Source organism: Acomys minous (assembly GCF_964271855.1).
Source record: "Acomys minous genome assembly, chromosome: 7".
In the NCBI taxonomy this organism is placed as follows: Eukaryota; Metazoa; Chordata; class Mammalia; order Rodentia; family Muridae; genus Acomys; species Acomys minous.
The window spans coordinates 95,705,024-95,721,848 of record NC_140488.1 but is presented as its reverse complement, the minus strand read 5'-3'; the positions used below and the strand labels follow the sequence as shown (position 1 = coordinate 95,721,848).

At 41.5% G+C, this 16,825-nt stretch overlaps 1 pseudogene across 1 annotated transcript in view; it reads right to left on the bottom strand.

The window, feature by feature from the left end:
- LOC311601250 (RNA exonuclease 4-like) overlaps positions 1-15,552 on the bottom strand; it is a 95,526-nt pseudogene extending 79,974 nt beyond the window's left edge. The window contains exon 1 of the transcript in view: positions 15,472-15,552. The product of the transcript in view is annotated as an RNA exonuclease 4-like (transcript). The remainder of the gene's footprint in view (positions 1-15,471) is intronic.
- Between the last annotated feature and the right edge of the window lie 1,273 nt (positions 15,553-16,825).

The following is a 16,825-nucleotide window of genomic DNA, read 5'->3' as shown; positions in this document are numbered from 1 at the left end:
TGCTGTGTCCCCAACTGGGTATGCCATGGGATCCATAATATATATTTAAGCTATCCCTAAAGCTTTTACCTGCCTTTGAGATCCTTTGCCTTGTAGATCTGGTTGGAATATGTCCTAAAATAATGATAGCATCCTTCCAAGTCAACTCTAAATCCTGAATTAAATGTGAGAAGGCTTCTATATAATTGTCAGGATTAGGTCCTGCTTTATCCATTCTAGATTCTCTAAGGAGATAAGGATATATCCTTGGGTTGGGCCCAAATCAGGAGATTCCCAGAGAGGTCAGCTTTGTGGAGCCCCAGAATAAGGAGAGCAGGGAGTGGTGAAAATGATGGTTTAGAAGGTTCCAAGGACTCCTTATTGGGTTAGGCCTCCTTTCACAGGCACCAGGAGCGGTCTCCCTTTTGGTTATAAGTAAGGTATCAACCTAACATTTGAGATACAGAACAGGTTGGTTACTCAAGGCATATACTGCTTGGACATATGAAATTTCATTCTGCTTGCCCTCCCTCCTGCTAAACAAACCCTGCTGTTATATGATGTTATACTTTAATGTGCCATTTAGTGGCCATTTTCTCTGTCCCCCAGCTTATCCTGGGGCCAAGCTGTATTGCAGAGGAAAGTAACTCACCTGTTTTGTTTTGTATTGTTTTTGAGTAAGCCTGGGTCAAGTTTAAATCAGTACTTCAGGAATGCCCAAAGAAGTATCTGGTAAGATGGAGGCCTAATTTCCTGTTTAGAAGTGTGTATAAAGAGTGGGGGGCATCAGCAGGGTAGGTAATACTTTAGAGATGTGTTTATTTACTCAGTTTTCCTTTAGACCATGGTTGGGAGCCCTCCCCTTGTACAAGAGTAGGCCTCCTTTGGGATGGATAATGCTTCTTTGTGATCCACAAAAAACTGGTCTGTCTCCTCAGATCACCTTTGCTAGATCTCTGTTTCCTTCTTCCACTTGCCTGTGCTTTCCTCTATAACATGCCAATTCCTGATTAGTTTTAAACCTAGGGAGTTCACCCCCTATTAAAAAAAAAACTGTAGTCCATTTTCCCAGGTTACATAGTCCTGGCGTTGGAGAATGTTGAGATTCTTGTGGTTTAGGCCTCTGGTCATCTGATAATAGATGAGGTGCTGGAGACAGGAGAGAAGCACCACAGGGTAACGTAGTGCCTCCCTTTGTTCATAAGCCTGCCACCAGAGTGGGTCTCTTAAAATGTGCAGACAATAGGGACAAAGACCCTTACACCTAGTCCACTTAAACAGAAGGAGGGGCTATTAAGCGAGGCCTATAGTTTTGCCAGGGTCTACACTGAAGGAAGGCTCCTGGATAAAAGATGAGAGGAGCCACTCTGAAGACCCCAAGCCTTTAATCCCAGCACTCAGGCAGCAGAAGCAAGCAGATCTCTGTAAGTTTGAGGCCATGCTGGTCTACAAAGTAAGTCCAGGAGAGCCAAGGCTACACAGAGAAACCTTGTCTCAAAAAACCAAAAACCAAACCAAAACAACAACAACAACAACAAAAATTGGTTCCACACAGTGTAACTGTATTTCCAGTTCTGAGAAGCAGAGACCAGCAGATCCTTGGGGCTTTTGTGCCATCTACAAAACAAAAGCAAAAAGAAAACAAACAAACAAACAAACAGAAATATCATTTTTAGAGCCTTGGGTCCTCTCCTGGTAGCCAAGGCTACCAATAAAGTGGAATGGTTCTAAGGGCACCTGATGTCTTTTCAGGACCTGAGCAAGGACACAAAGGGGTTTCATCTGGGGAAAGATGTAGAGGTAGCAGGTTTGCAGTAAGAAGCCATGGAAACAATGCCTAAAAGAAGCAGGGCTGCAGGCTGAACAGGCAGAAGGCTTGTAGTGGTACACAGTGAGGATGAGGAAAGCATCTTTGCCAAAAGAACATGCCCTAGCACATGACAGGTGGAGCAGAGTGACAAGAGTGTAGCTGAGCCCCCACCTTGGAGATAGAAGAGTAGGGGAGACATGATTTACAGACCATATGAACGTTCCAAATCCCAGAACTACATGCTTTGGGAGACCTTCTGTTTCCTCTGGTCTGCACCCCAGCAGCAGTCTTAGGTCTTCAACTCCTAAAGGAGAAGGAATTTGTTCCTGGCACTCTAAACCTGGCTACAAGCCTGTAGCTTGGGAGGTCATAAGCCTCCCAAGCTTTTACTGTTATTTTGCTAAATGGACATGCTGTGCCCACCAAACTGCCTTCTAAATAATTATGCTTATACCCGTAGATTAAAGCTGCTCTCAGCTCTAGTCAGAGAAGCTTCATTTTGCACTTTGCAGCAGTTACACTGCAGAGATATTTAACTGATCAAAGTGCCGAGAATAAGTGACTGTGAATGATCAGCCCTAAATGGGACTTCTGCATGACATAGTTAAAGGCCTCAGAAACATCGCAGAAGAGGGAGGGGATGGGAGGATTGTAAGAGCTGGAGAGTGGGAAAAAGGGCTATGAGATGCTGCCTTTTTGATAGGACATGGTCATGGAAAATGTAAACACATACTCAGCAATGATGATTATCTACCTGCTCAAGACTGGATCCATTAACACTCTTTTTGGAGACAGCTTGCTATTTCAGCTGGAGTGTTTGACCAGGAAGTATCCAGGATGCATCTGTTTCTATTACCCTCACCCCCTTGTGCCGAGGTTAAGCCTTATACTGCCACATCCAGCTTTTACGTAGATATTAGGGATGTAAACTCAAGTCCTCATGGAAGTATAGAAACTACTTTACTCACTGAGTCATCCTATGTTTATACTGAGAATGAACCAAAAGCTACTTTGTAAAGCGAAGTCATTCAGGGTAAGATACAGAATTAAGAATATCACTGTTTCACACAGTATGGGGTAACTCAAAGCAGGGCACAGCCAGATATTACCAGGTTATGTATAAGAGCATGGGTGATCCCTGAACAGCTGTATCCCCACTGTACTGATTACGTTGGGCAATGGCCACATTATGCCCCAAAGGCAGCGTTCTATAATAGTAGTCCAGGCTGTCTTAAAACTCTTGATTCTTTTGCCAGAACCCCCTGAAGGCTAGAGTTACAGGTATGTGCTACCAGTCCTGGCTTGGTTCCCATTTTTAGAGCTTTACAGCAGAAGTTCTCATCCCGTGGTTTGTGACCCCTTTGGCCCTCTCTATCTCTAAAAATATTTAAGATTCATAACAGTAGCAAAATCACAGTTGTGAAGCAGCAACAAAATAATTGTATGGTTGGGGGGGTCCCACAACACGAAGAACTGTATTAAAGGGTCTCAGCGTTAGGAAGGTTGAGAGCCACTGCTGTAGGGCCATGAAGGACTGGGGCTGCAGACCCTTACTCTACATCTACAACACGCCTAATAGCTCCAAAGTCTCTCCTAGCTCTATTTTTTTTATGCTTTTAATTTAATCTAACTCATGAAACTTGCATTTCTCATTGATATTGTATTGAGTTTCCTTATGGGGCATTTCACTGAAGTACACAAACTGATTACATTATGTCTTCCACTGGAGGCTTGGATTTTGAAAGGGCCCATTTTCTCTAACTAGCTATATCTACCTTTTCAGATTCAGTTTTAAATGATTTGATCAGTTTGTTCTTAAGTCATCTCTGTAAAGTCTCTACCCATAAAATTTGTCTTTTGGGGAGATATGTGACAGTGTATTTTCATTAAAGTCAGTGACTAAGGGGCATTGTGGATACTAATATTATCTCAGATTTCAGTTGCATTTTTGTCCTCAAGTAGTAACTTGAGAGAAGATGAGTAAAGACATTTCCTGATAATATTAGAAAGTCTTCCCAAGTTTTTGGTGGGAAAAAAAAAGCAAAATGGCTAGGTACCATGGAACCTCTGTGAAAGAAGGAAATGCACTTTGGAACTGTACCACTTGTTAACAAAATGGAATTGGTGGGCGGGTGGTGGCAGTGCACATCTTTAATCCCAGCACTTGGGAGGCAAAGGCATATGCATCTCTGTGAGTTCAAGGCCAGCCTGATTTACGGACTGAGTTCCAGGGTAGTCAAGGCAAAACTGAGAAAACCCTGTGTCAAAAAATAAAAACAAACAAATGGAATGAGCTCTATGTGGTGGCCCATACATATAATGCCAACACTCATAAGGACGAATCCAGAGGAGCTGCAGCAGGGAGGCATTTCTTTTTAGTGGTGTAGCCACTGCTAAATTGTTGAGACTTGGTTACACAGTGAGTTCCAATCCAGCTTGGGCTACAGTGTTGAGACCTCATTTCAAATCAAACCAAACTAAACCAAAACGGAATGTGTATTGCTATAATTTGGATATGCTTTAGAGCCCACTCCAAGATTTCATGTGGTGAAACGCAATCAACATTGTGAGGTGGTAAGAGATTACAAACTTAATGACTGTGGTATCTGGAGTTGAGCGCCTTTGGACACTGTCAGGGTTAGATAAAGGTGTTACAGTTAAACGTCTACACACACACACACACACACACACACACACACACACACACACTGAATCATGGTGCTTTTATTGCAGGAAGAAGAGATTAGAAAGACACACCTGTGGCTCCCTTTGTTTTGACACACGGAATTCTATGCCATTTTGAGACTGTCAGAAAATAGTCTTGGTCAGTGTAGCCCCTTAACCTTCAATCATTATCATATGCCAGAATAAACTTTTCTCCAAATGTAGCCTGATTCAAGGAGCTCATCATACTAACAACAACAAAATAATGCAGGTGGTGTTCTTTGAGGAGAACAGGGAAGTTGCTAGGTAGGTTGAATTAGAGTTTAAGATGCTCAAAATGTACATTTCCTTTTATTTTTCTTTCTTTTTAAAATTTCAACATTTACTTTATTTATTTTTTAAAAATAATTTGTTCAGTTACATCCTGATTGTTATCCCCTCCCTGATATCTTCCTGTTCCCCCTCCCTCCCTCTTTCACCCTCTTTCCCTCCCCTAGACCTTTGACAGAAGGGGACCTCCTCCCCTATCATATGACCACAGCCTATCAGGTCTTATCCTGGTAGCCTGCTTCCCCTTCCTCTAAGTGCTGCCAGGCTTCCCCACCAAGGAGTTTCTCTCCATTTAATTTGATGTTGGCTATTTACTTTCTATATATAGCCTTTATTATGTGCCTTGTATCCCTGATCTCTCCAAGACTTTTTGTCTTGGATTTTGTCAAATGCTTTTTTTGGCATCTAAGAAGATGATTATGTGTTGGTTTTTTTCTTTCAGGTTGTTTATATGGTGGATTACATTGGTGGATTTTCCTATGTTGAACCATCCCTGCATGCCTGGGATGAAGCCTACTTGGTCATGGTGAATGATATCATTGATGTGTTCTTGGATTCAGTTTGCAAGTATTTTATTGAGTATTTTTTCATTAATGTTCATAAAACACATTGGTCAGAAATTCTTTTTCTTTGTTGAGTATTTATGAGGTTTAGATATCAAGGTGACTGTGGCCTCATAGAATGAGTTTGGTAATGTTTGTTCTGTATCTATTTTGTGGAGTAGTTTGAAGAGTATCAGTATTAGCTCTTCTTTGAAGGTCTGGTAGAATTCTGTGCTGAAACCATCTGGGCCTGGGCTTTTTTTGGTTGGGAGACTTTTGATGACTGCTTCTATTTCTGTAGGAGAAACAGGACTATTTAATTTGTTTACCTGGTCTTGATTAAATTTTGGCAAGTGGAACCTATCAAGAAAATTGTCCATTTCATTTAGATTTTCAAATTTTGTGGCATATAGGCTTTTGAAGTAAGAACTAATGATTCTTTGTATTTCTTCAGTGTCTGTTGTTATGTCTCCCTTTTTGTTTCTGATTTTGTTGATTTGGATAGTGTCTCTCTGCAATTTAGTTAGTTTAGCTATGAGTTTGTCTATCTTGTTGATTTTCTCAAAGAACCAGCTCCTGGTTTTGTTGATTCTCTAAATTGTTCTCTTTGTTTTTAATTTATTGATTTCAGCCTCGAGTTTAATTATTTCCAGCCGTCTACTCTTCTTGGTTATTTCTGCTTCTTCTTTTTTCTTTAGGGCTTCCAGAAGTGTTATTAGGTTGCCTATAAGAGATGTTTCCAAGCTCTTTATGAAGGCAGTTAGGGCTGTGAACTTCCCTCTTAGCACTGCTTTCAATGTGTGCCATAAATTTGGATATGTTGTATCTTCATTTTCATTGAATTTTAGCAAGTCCCTAATGTCTTTCTTTCTTTCTTCCCTGACCCAGTTGTCATTGAGTAGAGAGTTATTCACTTTCCATGTGTGTATAGGCTGTTTGTTATTTCTGTTGTTGAAATACAGCTTTAGTCCATGGTGATCTGATTAGGATACAACATATTAATTTTTTTTTTGCCAGAAGAGTAGTATCTTTACTCTAAAATCAAATGACAAGTCAGGCACCACAGGGAAACAGTCCACAAATCAACCAATTTCCTTCAAGGAACACAAAGGCAGAATGTACAGAAGTAAGGGAAAGGAATATATGGATACATAGGTAAAAGAAAAATCAGTTTCATACACAACACTAGTAATGAATGAACCATGCACTCATCCATGAAATCCTATGGATTGGTACAGAGATCTGCTCCTTCCATGATGACAGTGAAAAGGGTCCAGATTGCTCTCAAGTCATCAGCACTGAAGAAAAGGACTCATTTGTTCCAAAAGTGTATCCACACTGATAGTTGAGAGGGAGCTGAACAGTCAGGAGATGAGTCATACATGGAGATCTGACACACTGGTCACTGTAATCTAAGGAAATGCCATACCTGAAAGGCCCAGATCCCAACAGTCTCATTTGCATATTAACCTACAGTCATCAATATGATTGCCACTGTGTTGTCAAGATGATAGATCTGTTATTTGTTCTACAGCTTGTGAGACAAGAGGGAGTTAAAACTGGAGTTAGTACTGTCAAAGTGTACTCACAATAATCATAATTACATACCTGTTTATTCACATTTGAAAGAGCCAAGACACAGAAAAATACACACCACCAATACCCTTTGCATTTCACAATACCACTTCTGAATGATGCTCATAAGTTTAACTTTTTAAAAAATTGGTTTGGTTTGGTTTGGTTTTGCTATTTTGAAACAGGGCTTTTCTGTGTAGCCCTGGCTGTCCTAGACTCATTTTGTAAACCAGGCTAGCCTCAAATTCACTGAGATCCACCTTCCTCTGCCACCGTGAGTGCTGGGTTTACAGTGCCAACACACATGGCAAGTCTTATTCTTTCTTTTCTTTTTTAAATTAATTTTTATTTTTTAAAATTAATTTATTCATATTACATCTCAGTTGTTAGACAACATATTATTTCAATCTTCTTGTAATTGTTGACACTTGCTTGGTGACTTACTATGTTGTCAGTTTTGGAGAAGGTTCCATGAAGTGCTGAGAAGAAAGTATAATCTTTTTTGTTTGGGTGAAAAGTTCTGTAGATATCTGTTATATCTGTTTGATTCATGACATTAATTAGTGTCATTATTTCTCAGTTTAGCTTCTGTTTCATTGACCTATCCTTTGGTGAAAGTGTGGTGGTGAAGTCTTCCACTATTAATGTGTGTGGCTCAATGTATGGTTTAAGCTTTATTAATGTTTTCTTTAAAAATGTGGGTGCCCTTGTATTTGGGGCATAGATGTTCAGAATTGTGATGCCATCTTTGTTGATTTTTCCTTTGATGTGTATGAAGTGTCCTTCCTCATCTCTTTTGATTGATTTAGGTTGAAAGTCTATTTTATTAGATATTAGAATGGCTTCACCAGCTTGCTTCTTGTGTGGGTTTGCTTGGAAGACCTTTTTCTAGCCTTTTACCCTGAGGTAATATCTATTATTGTGGCTGAGATGTGTTTCTTGAATGCAGCAGAATGTTGAATCTTGTTTATGCATCCATTCTGTTAGTCCATGAATTTTTAGTGGAGAGTTGAGACCGTTGATGTTGAAAGAGATTAATGACCAGTGACTATTTGGTCCTTTGATTTGGTGTTGGTTGTGTTTGTCTGGTTTTTGTTTTGCTAATGTGAAGTTACTATTTCCTGTGTTATCCTGGCTGTAGTTAGCCACTTTTGGTTGGAGTTGTCCTCCTAGTAACTTCTGTAGGGCTGAATTTGTGCATAGGTACTGTTTGAATTTTTTTATTGTGGAATATCTTGTTTTCTTCATCTATGGTTATTGAAAGTTTCACTGGGTATAGTAGTCTAGACTGGCATGTGTGGTATCTTAGGGTTTGCAAGACCTCTGCCCAGGAACTTCTGGCTTTTATGGTCTCTGCTGAAAAGCTGAGTGCAGCTCTGATAGGTTTGCCATGATATATTACTTGGCCTTTTTCCCTTGCTGCTTTTAATATTTTTCTTTGTTCTGTACATTTTGTATTTTGATTTATTTATGTGACAGGAGGATTTTCTTTTCTGACTTACTCTATTTGGTGTTCTGTAGACCTCTTGTATGTTTATAGGCATCTCTTTCTTTAAATTGGGAAATGTTTCTTTCATGATTTTGTTGAAAATATTTTCTGGGCCTCAGATCTGGGCAGCTTCTCTTTCCTTAGTTCCTATTCTTCTTAGGTTTCATCTTTTCATGGCGTCCTTGATTTCTTGGATGTTTTGTGTCCAGAAAAAATTCAGATTTAACATTTTCTTTGATGGTTGCATCAAATTCTTTCCATTGTATCTTCTACACCTGAGATTCTTTCCTCCATCTCTTTAATTCTTACCTCTGCAGTTCTTGTTGTCTCTTTCCAGGATTTCCTCAGTTTGTGCTTTTATCATTGTTTCCATTTCCATCTTCAGATCTTGAACCATTTTATTGATTTCCTTCACCTGACTGTTTGCATTTTTCTGAATATCTTCCAGGGATTTCATAATTTCTTCTCTATAGGCTTCTGTCATGGCCTCTCTAAGGTCCTCAATCTGTTTGGCTGCATCTTCCTTTATTTGTTTACAGATTTTGTTTTCTCCTTTATCATCTCCATTCTGAAGAATTTGAGGTTATTTTCTTATGCTCCAGCTGTGTTTGAGTTTCCAGGGCTGATTGCTTTGGGATAACTGGGTTCTGGACATTCCATATTATTTTGGCTTCAGTTGCTTGTTCTTTTACACTGGCCTTTAGTCATTTTCCTGGTTGTGACATTGGGTAGTGGTTTCTGGTGTCCTTCACTGGCCACTGAGAACAGTTCATAGGTGAGTGGCTATAGGTTGAGACCCCTCACCTATGGGGATCAGGGAACCCTTCCCTGGATCAGGCAGGTAGCCTGTGTTCAGCTGCCTGGAATTTGCTCCACACCCTGGGTTCCCCACGGGCCAACAGACTCGAACGCTGGTACTCTGCAGCCAAAAATTCAGTCAGAGAGAGAAAGTGCACGTACAGCCCCCTAGCCTGCATTTGGGTGAGCTTTGGAGACCCCATCTCTGCCTGTATGGGCCCTGGGGCCTTGGTTCAATCCCTGAGAGAGTGCTGGTATAGTGCACTAGCCTGCATTTGGCTGGGGTTTGGTGTGAGTGTGGATGTCCATTCAGGCCCTGGGGTCTTGGTTCAGTCTGCAAGTGAGTGCGGACACAGTGTGCTAGCATGTGGCATTTGCTTTGGAGAACGTGTCCACACCTGCCTGAACCCTGGGTCCCTCCGTGGAAGAGCAGGATGATCCATGGTGAGATCTATCCCAGCTCCACACTCCAACCTTCCCCCTGGGCCAGCAGATACAGATGTTGGTACTCTGTAGCCTACAGTTCAGTCAGAGAGAGAGAGAGAGAGAGAGAGAGAGAGAGCGCTGGTACAGCTTGCTAGCCTGCATTTGGCTGGACTTTGATGAGCTTGCCTATACCCACCCTGGCCCTGGGGCTCCCTGTGGACTGGTGGGGTAGTATGAGGACAGATCCACCCTTTCTCCTGGGTTCTCTCCTGGGCCAGCAGATCCAAATGATGGTGCTCCACGGCCCACAATTAAATCTGAGACACAGAGTCCAAGATGTAGAGTGCAGATGCAGCTCTCAGGAGGGTACGTGTCCAGACTCTGGGGACTGAGCATCCATCCTCCATGGACCAGTTGGATGGCCAGACCAACCTGTGGTCTACACCATGTGGACTTCTCTTACCCAGGTGTCTCCAGGTCTTGTGGTATGTAGCTCCCAGCCTGGTCCCTCAGTCCTGCTGATCAGACCCAGGGCCTGGTCAGTGCTGCCATCTTGGCTCTCCCCATTTCATTGATTTTTAAAGCAGCTAACACCATATGTTTGAATTTCTTTTAGGAAAAATATTCCTTATCCTGAATGTACCCTGTTTCCCGTCTGAAAGGCAACTAGTGTTGTCAGTTTCTTGATTATGTTTTCAGAGATGTCTTATGAATATTCAAACAGATACATATAAATATTTCCTAAGACTTTGAAAATTCAGTGATGAGAGAAAAAGCAAGAAAACCTATGCATTAATTTTCTTCAGCTGATGCAATAAATTGCCACAAACTGTGGGGCTTAACACAACAGAAGTTTATTGCTTCTACTTGTAGAAGTTCATGATCAAGGTATTCACAGAGCTCTGTCACCTCTGAGGGTGTTCAGGAGGAATTCTTCCCTGCTGCTTTCTGGCTTCTGATGAGTAAAATGGAACCCAACCCAGCCTGTGAACTTGTTCAATATTGATTGGATCATTGGCATTATATATGCATGCCATCCATTTTTATGTGAGTTGGACTTAGAAATACGTACTAATATTGGGTTGTTATCTTCCAGTTTTCTTCTTGAGGGTAGCAGGAGAGTGAGGGCTCTCTGTCATCTTGGCAAATTCTGGAACTGAAACAAAGATTTGGCAATGTCTTTATTTTTATTTTTAAATGTTTTAATTATATGTATGTTAGTGGGGGCGGTGGGGAGTGGTGTGTGCACAAATGTGCAGGCACCTGCAGAGGTTAGAAGAGAGCATTGGATCCCCTAAAATGAAAGGTACAAGTCATTGTGAGCCACCAAATGCGCGTGTTGAGAGCCTAACTTAGCTCTTTTGTAAGAGGTCTATGTGCTCTTAGCTGCTGAGCCATCCATCCATCCAAAGGTGATGTCTTTAATGGTGAGAGGAATGTCTCTGAGCCCTGTGAGTCCAGGGGAAAGAGGCCAGTCAATGACATCTTTGTTAGTATACAGGGAAGAGAAGGGGACTTGGAGTATAAGGTTAGCTCTTTCTAGCAGTGTCCATAGTCCTTCTTCAAGGACTACTTTTGAGTGCCCTTATATCCCATTGTAACAGATATTGTTGGTGCTGAGTCAGATTCCCTTGAAAGGTCTGTGCAGCCATCAGTTTCAGGGAGTGTTATCTGCCCACAACTCACCTATCTCTGGAAAGGTGCTCTTAACACAATAGGGGTCTCCTTTTTCAATGAGTTAATGCTACTCCATTCATTTCCTGATGACTGGGGCCAGTGAAGGACTGATAACACTGGCCCCCTGTTTTTCACATACATCTATCTTCTAAGGCATATTGTACTTCAGAGTTTCCAGTGGAGTCAGGCTGAAGTTGAGGTCCTGGTGAGGGTGTATAACCTTTTAGCTCCTTCCCTGTTCTAGCCTATTTCCTGTCCGCCTTTTGAAACAGGAGCTATCTTCCCTTAAGCAGTGAAATCAGGAGGCATTGCAGATCATGAACTAGTTACACAGCATGCTTGACTTTTCTTCCAAATGGACAAATAGCTTCCTTTTTGGGATAAAGGAGCATGCATAGGGCGTGTGGACTTCTTACAGGCTTGCCGTGGTGAGCTCAGAAATTATCAACCCCAATAAAAATGACCTCAATTTCTACCCAATTCTCACTATAAACCCCATAAAGAACAAGTAGTACAGTGGTTTTCAACCTCTGGGTGGCAGCCCCTGGAATTGCATATCAGATATCCTGTGTATCAGATTTTTACATTATGATTCATAACAGTAGCAAAATTACAGTTATGAAGTAGCAACAAAATAATTTTATGGTTGGTCACCACAACATGAGGAACTTTATTAAAGGCTCACAGCATTAGGAAGGTTGAGAACCACTGACTTAGTGGGTCAAGGTGATTATATTCCTCCCTTGAAGTCCCTCCTACTCCTCAGAATTTTGTCTCACTTTTTTCTTTTCCTCCTCCTCCTCCTCTTCTTCTTTTCCTCTCTCTCTCTCTCTCTCTCTCTCTCTCTCTCTCTCTCTCTCTCTCTCTCTCTCTCTCTCCTCTCTCTCTCTTCCTCCCTCCTGTCTTTTTTGTTTTTTTGAGACAGGGCTTCTCTGTGTAGCATTAGCTGTTCTGGAGTGCTTTGTAGACCAGGCTGGCCTTGAACTCATAGAGATCCTCCTGCCTCTGCTTCCCTGAGTGCTGGGATTACAGGTATGCACAACCACACCTTAATTAATCAATGATCAGGATGAAAGAAGTGGCTTGATGGCTAATAGTGCTTGACGTTCTTGCCTAGGTTAAGTCCCCAGATCTTAGGTTTAGGTTCACAACCACCTCTAACTCCAATTCCAGGGATTGGATCAATTCCTCCTCTGACCTCCAAGGGCTCCTGCATGTATGTGGTGTACAAACACATGAACTTAAATAAATAAATAAATAAATATTTTAAAGTGGTTCTATTTATTCTACATATTGTCTGAGTTTCCTTATTCTTTGTGGGCATGTGAAGTTGGATTGAAAAGCCACTAGTTAGGGTGGCTTTGGTAGCTATTGAGTTTCTAAGCTTGCTAAGAGCTGAGAAAAGACTCCATGTATCTCATGCAACAAGCACAGAGCACTCCCCTCAGCGTTGACCTTCCTGACATCATGAGTGTGAGAGTCCTCAAGATGTTATACCTTCTTCAATGTACAATGTCAACATCATTGATTGCTCTCTGCTTTTTTTACTTATCATTTCTTTATTCTTATCTTATTATCCCAGGCTAGATTCTGGAAACGAATGGTGATCAGTGCTACACTCTGGGCACAGTAATAGAAATAAAGCAGAATCCACGGAAATCAGGTCCTGAGAGTGAGTATGACCAGCAGCAAGGTCAGCAGTGGTCCCATGTGTGGAGGGAGGGGGTTCTAGGGAGGGGATCCTGGAATCACGAGAGGAGTGAGCTGGCAGCAGACAAATAAGGCAAATGCTGGAAAGATCTAGGCTTTCCTGTACTTGTGAAGAGGAGTCAAAGCAAATCCTAGAGTAGAATTTACTGACAAGTGAGATAGGATTTGAGTCTTTGTCATCTGGGGATTGGGAGTAAATTGGTGGCATCTTTTTCTGCCTAGGCTGTTAGCGTATTAGTTTCCAATTGCTGCAGTAATATTTAACCATACATTTACTACCTTCCAAGTCTGAAAGTCAGGGGCTACAATGGTTTTGCACTCTTTTTGGATACTCTAAACCCCCCTCACCTTTTTTTTTGCCTTTTCTCTGTAAAGATGCTGCCTTTAAATCTTGCCTCATGGATCCTCCTTTTTTACTTTTTCCCCCCCTCTTTTGGAGACATGGTCTTCTGTACCAAAAATTGGACTTGAACTTCCTATATAGTTAAGGATGACCATGAGCATCTGCTCCTCCTGCCTCTACATCCCAAATTTTGGGGCTTTGTGTGTGTGCCACCATGCACAGTTTTATATGGTGCTGGAAGTTGAACCCAGAGCCTTGCACAGGCTAGACTAACACTCTTCAAGTTAAATCCTTAGCCCTGTTTGACGGTTTGTTTTGAGGTAGCATCTCATATAGTTAGGGCTGGTCTCAAACTCACTATGTCGCTGGGGCTGGCCTTGAATTCCTGAGCCTTCTGGTACTCCCTGGGACTATACGTGTGTTCTAGTTGGGTTTCTGTTTCTATGATAAAACACTTGCCAAAATCAACCTGGCCATGAAATGGCTTATTTCACCTAACAGGCTACAAGTCCATCATCAAGGTAAGCCAAAGCTGGAACCAGCAAGCAGAAAGCTGAAGGTAAGAACTGACACAGAAACCATGGAGAAAGGTTGCTTACTGATTTGATTCAATGACTCCATTCAGCCTGCTTTCTTATAAAACCCAGAAGCTAGTTACTTCCACATCAATCATTAATTTAGAAATAAAGACTCTACAGATACACTCCCAGAATAATCTAATAAAGGAAATCCCTCAGAAGAGTTTTTCTCTTTCTAGGACAGTGGTTCTAAACCTGTGGGTCATGACTCCTCCATGGGGAAGGGGACTGTGCCAATCGACTCTTTCACAGAGGTTGCCTAAGACCATCAGAAAACACAGATATTCACATTATGAGTTATAACAGTAGCAAAATTACAGTTATGAGGTAGTAACAAAATAATTTTATGATTAGGGTCAGGTCACCACAACATGACAAACTGTTTTAAAGGGTTGCAGCATTAGGAAGGGTGAGAACCACTGGTCTAGGTGAATCTAGTTGGTGTCAAGTTGACAAAAACTAAACATCACAAGGCATGATCTACCATGTCGGGCTTCTCCTTACCCTTTTGACATGAATTGGTCTCTGCAAGGGGTAGAAGCCAGATCATAATAAGCCCACCGTCTACTACTGAGGCCATGAGTCTGTGTTACGTGGGCCCAGCACATATCAGGGTTTTGTGATTTGATTACATCTGTTCATGAACAAATCTTTTTCCTGGAATCATTGAAAAAGGCAAGAACCACTAGAAATAACCAACATTGGACCTGGTTTTTTTTACAGACAATAAATTGTTTTACGTTTATCTATTTATTTATTTTTTTTGTGTGTGTGAGGTGCATGTTTGCAATTGTACCATGGCCGATGTGGCAGTCACAGGACAATTTGTCAGCAGTCAGGTCTCTCTCTCTTTCCACCATGTGTGTTCTGGGAATAGAACTAGTGCCATCCGACTTGGCAGCTCCTGTACCTGCTGAGCCATCTTTCCAGCTCCTCAATACTGACTCCTCAGCTAGGTGTTTTGGGAACTCATCAAAGTCCCAAAGAACAGGAGGAAATAACTCTTCTCCGCTCACTAAGAGTGTCGTTGTACCCTGGGCTAATAATTTATAATCACTAATGAAAAAGGGGAGTCAGGGAACACAATCACCTTCAGTCCTACCTCAGCCTCAATTTCAAAGTCTCTGATTTGTCAGGACACTCTTTACAATCCTTTCAACATCAAAATCAAGTTCAGGGCGCCTGTCTCTGTAGCCCATGCAAATGGAGCCTGCTGAGGCACTAAGGTAAGGTGGCTTTGCGTTCTTTTGCTGTTAACTAAAAATCCTTTATGGGCAGCAGCTCATGATTAATGTCAGCCAAGGGAGGAACTGGTGTCAGGGAGTGCTGTCATTTGATAGAGTAATTTTTCTTTTGCATTTCTCAAATTACTGTCAAAGGTCATTGAGAGTGAATTTAGCTCAGCATTATTTTGTCCAGTAAGGTTTATCTGGCTGAAAAATGTCCTGTTTTCTGTCTGTGCATTGTGTTTTTTTTTTTTTTTTTTTTTGATAGGAAAGAAAGAAGCTGGGCTTTCCGCAACAGCTGTATAATGTCTTCTGCGCCAGTACCTTCAGTTCATTCTTTGCATTCTCCCTCTCATCAATCTCTCCCCCTCCCTTCCTCTCCACCTTTTCAAATTCGTTAGCCATTTTGTCCCCTGAGCTCTCTATGCTGTCACTTCTTGCCCTTGCCAGAATAGCAGCCGAGCCATCACTTGGGTGGTTTAGGAAGAGCTAAAGCTAGAAGGGTAGACGGCACTACTTTTCGCTTCCCTCCAATATCTTAGGAAGTCTTCTGTAAAGCTTTGCAGCTTCTGTTCCAAATGTCAACTCTAACTGCGTAGAAGTTCATTGCAGTGTGCAGACTTTGGGTGTGGGTAATTTTGGTGAGTGATGCTTTTATTTATTTGTAAGCTGTTTTAAATAATAAGGTTTATAAAATTAAAACGAGGCTTCTGAAGGTTTTGTATTGATTGCTATCTCATTTCTCAAAAACCTACTAGCTATTTTCTCAGCATGACTTTGGGTCGAGCTATGTGTTGTTGATGACAATTCATTATTCCCAATATAAGACAGCAAAAAATGTATTGATTAAAGTTCAAAACCATGCACATTGCTTAGTCGATTTCCCGATCTGAGATGTGGAGCTGGGACCTTGATAAATTCTAAGCCTCACTGACGTGCTTCAGGAAATCAAGTAGCTGCTTTCAATATATTCCTTGCTCTTCAATCTTTCTTGCTATTGGAACGGAACAGTTTTGTACAGGGCCAGAATGCCCTTTCTTACTATGCTTCCTTCAATCCTAGAGAATACAAATGAGTTGATGATTAGGGCTGCGGAGCATACAGGAGTGTGTGTCAGTCTAATAGGTTTTTGAGATTTGAGCTATTTATTCCGCCAGCTCAATGTTTTTCACTGCCAGGAAGAAATTTAGTAAGACTGAAAACCCTGTGTTGTTCTTTACTTGGGCATTGTTGTTCAAAGGATTGAAGAGAAATCCAATCTGAAACCAAATTTTTAAAAGTAATAATAGGTTTTTAGAGGAAATATAATGAGACTATAGTGGCCCACATCTGTAATCCCAGCAATTAGAAGATGGAGGCAGGAGGATTCTGTGGAATTTTAAGTTAGTCTAGAAATAGCAAGCTCTAGGCCAACCTGGGCAGTAGTATAAGGTACTGTCTAAACAAACAGAAAGGAAGGAAAGGATGGATGGATGGATGGATGGATGGATGGATGGATAGATGAAGGGAGGGAGGGAAGGAATAACGGAAGGAAGGTGTTCTTCCCTAGAAGAACCATTTGTGGGCAACCTTGCTGAAAAGGTCCTGGTTTTGGGGAATGATGCTGTGACCTGCTGGAAGCCTTAACTGATTACATTTGGCACCAAGGTAGAGCTTGGTCTATCCCTTGCTGAACTCC